This window comes from Cibotium barometz, chromosome 55, assembly GCF_041138505.1.
Source record: "Cibotium barometz isolate CiBa-2024 chromosome 55, ASM4113850v1, whole genome shotgun sequence".
NCBI lineage: Eukaryota > Viridiplantae > Streptophyta > Polypodiopsida > Cyatheales > Cibotiaceae > Cibotium > Cibotium barometz.
The window spans coordinates 20,387,784-20,390,832 of NC_141100.1; positions in this window are offsets into that span (position 1 = coordinate 20,387,784).

Here is a 3,049-nt window from a genome sequence, read left to right on the forward strand (position 1 = left end):
ATGGTTGGTCAAAATTGATCAAACACTTTGAGAGGAATATGACTTTTAAGGTAATGTGATGTTCAGTTGAGAAGACATTCAAACATTTATTTTATTGGCAAGTTATAATCTTTGTGTTTGGATTAGGTTTGGAAGTCAAGTCATAATCTTTATGTTTGGATTAGGTTTCTTCTGGACCACACACATTATATTCATTTGATGCTTCCTTGCAAACAAAAGCATATGGATCTTCATTTAGATCTTAAAAGATAAATTGTAAATGCTGATAATATTTTTATAAGAAGGCGGCGAATAAGTAAGTGGGGTTATTCCTTCACAAAAGTGGCTGGGGGTGTACTGATGTTAAGGAAAGATATGGGATTTTTGCAAGGTATGAATTTTTTCAAGATTGATTTTTTTAATGAAGAAGTTCACCAATTTACAAGGTTGTTGGTTTTAAGTTGGTGGACCCCTAATATGGAATTAAGTAGGTGTACCCATTGGAGTAGTTGTTTCTTTGAATTACAATGTGAGGAATAACTAGCACTTCTAATATAGATAGACTTATTCATTGATCTTTAGCGCAGAATGTAGTAGGATCTAATAGAATCCATGACTAGACCTTACCATGATTGGGATTGACACTTGCCCATCTTGTTTTTATTAAATTATTTATTTTTTGAAAGGACCTTAAATCCTATTGAGAAATTGAAATACATTTTTTGAGTGCATGTCGCATACAAGATGGGTTTTTCCAAAAAGCTTAAGATAGTAAAGTGAATAAGCTCCCCAATATGTTATTAAATCTAATTCAAATAATATGCTATTAATGCTAATTCAAATAACATATATTGAACTTTCTAAGGAATATGGAGATAAGATATGGCTTGTATAATGAAATAACATATTCCTTAAAATAGCAACAAGAATACTTTAATCCAAATTGCATGTTGCTTGCAAAAATGGAGATAAAGGCGTGAAGTCGAGGCAAGCATGGATGAATATGCTCGCAAGTGGAGAGGGAGGCGTAAAGTCTTTCTATATAAGTGAGGGTCGATATGCCTCAAATTAGGAAGTGTCATCTCTCTCTCTCTCTCTCTCTCTCTCACACACACACACACATTTTTTTTTTTGGATTGTGCTCATATCATGCAAATTAGTGCAGGTCTTTGGGAGTCACACACATAAGGGAGGAAAAAAGGTAAGGTGAGGAGCAGATCTAGCTCGAGGGAGGCTAGAGGAGGGGGGATGTTTAGCACCTTAGACTTTTATGTACCCTAAAGCTAAAGCTTGTATTAATTAATAATGGATGATAGTTCCCTATTGCTTAATAATATGTTGAAACAATTCATTAGATTTCCATAATAAATGTGAATTTTGAATGGCATGATGCCACTTTTCTTTATAAAAATTTAAGAATGCAATTCATAAGGTCCAAAACTTGAATTCTTAAAGTATTTGATGACGAAAATGTCATGAATGCAACCCAAATAAAGTAGTAGAACGATTGTAGAGTACCGAAGATGGGGTGACACTTTACTCAATCTCAAGCCTCGAGTTCCTTAAGTTGGGGTTCATGAAAAGGTTTTACTTCATCTTATGATCAATTCAATTTCATGAAAATCTGCTTCAAGTTGATTAGAGAAGGAAAAATAGTTAGACTTGGACAAATATTTTAAGTTAATTCTTGTTAAAAATTCATCTTTAACTCAAGGCAAGCAAAATGAAAGTAAGGTTCACTCAAAAAAGGTTTTCCTAACCTGCCTCAAGTGCAAGAAGGACTAGTGTAAGGTTCACTCCAAAAGGTTTTCCCAACCTACCTCAAGTGTAAGAAGGATTAGTGTAAGGTTCACTCTAAAAAGTTTTCCAGCCCACCTCAAGTTCCTAACCTCCAGTGGGGCAACTTTTATTGGGATGTAGTAGTTCCCCATGACAAGGTCAGGGGGTTATGGTTGTTGCCTAGCATTCCATTTGGAGTTACTTTGGGCTTGTAAAATGGGCAACTAGTTTCAAGCCGATTTATCACACGATGTTTTTGGAGTTGCTCTAGACTAGAAATAAAATAAAAACCTAGTTCCTATGTGAGATAGTGGGCAGCCCGTGCTTTGCATGTCTTTTGAGACTCCAAATTCAAATTCTACCCAAACCTCCTCCTCCCTTTTTCGAACCTCAAATTCTTGCCACATGGCATCTTTGTGAAACTCTTCCTTAAGATAATATAGAGACGGTGGGATGAAGGGGGAAAAATTTAAAGAACCACTAATTGTGATCTCAGCACATGAGCTAGCCTGTGTAAAGAGTAGCTGTTGGAGATATGTGCTCATTTTCTCTTTTGAAGATACATGGGTGGCAATGAGTTGTGAGTGACCCGCGACGCGACGCAAGAAGGCGAACTGACTCTTTAATGGAGATGTTATGGTTTGGAATGAGGAGGGCATGGCTTGTAGGCAACCTCCAAATAAATGATCATTTGGAAAAAAAAACAAATTAATGGAATGGTTAAAAAATAATAATGATATGGAAACAAATCAATGGAATGGTTCAAATAGTAATGATTGGTGGTGGAATGGCCAATTGGTGGTTTAGTGGTTAGCCAAATTAAAGTGGCGAGTAGAAGTGGATACGGAACATCACAACTTGATAAAAGCTAAAAGTACAAGGGCGAAGTGCAGCTGTATATTTTCTTTTAATTCAGCCTTTTTTTTTGGGGTTTTTCTAAAAAATCATGGGGCAGTGATGACGGGGGGTGCGCGTACGGCCAAGCGCAGCGTTATTTCCGGGTGTGACATGGGGCCCAGCTGGCATATGAAAAGACGGGCGCCGTCGCCTTTTTGCAGTTGCCATGTCAGAGCAGTGTCCTCGAATTCCGTGCCGACGCGTGGCCCTCTCCCATTGCACCACGTGCCCCCCGCTCAGATTGATGTGATCATTGGTAGGGCCGGCGGAAAAACAGCCTTTTGCGAAAAAGTGGAAAATACCTTTATTCGGAAATTAAAAACTACAGAAAGTATTATTAAATAGCACCTGGTATTTTAAGTATTATTTTATTAGAAACAAATCAAGGACAAGC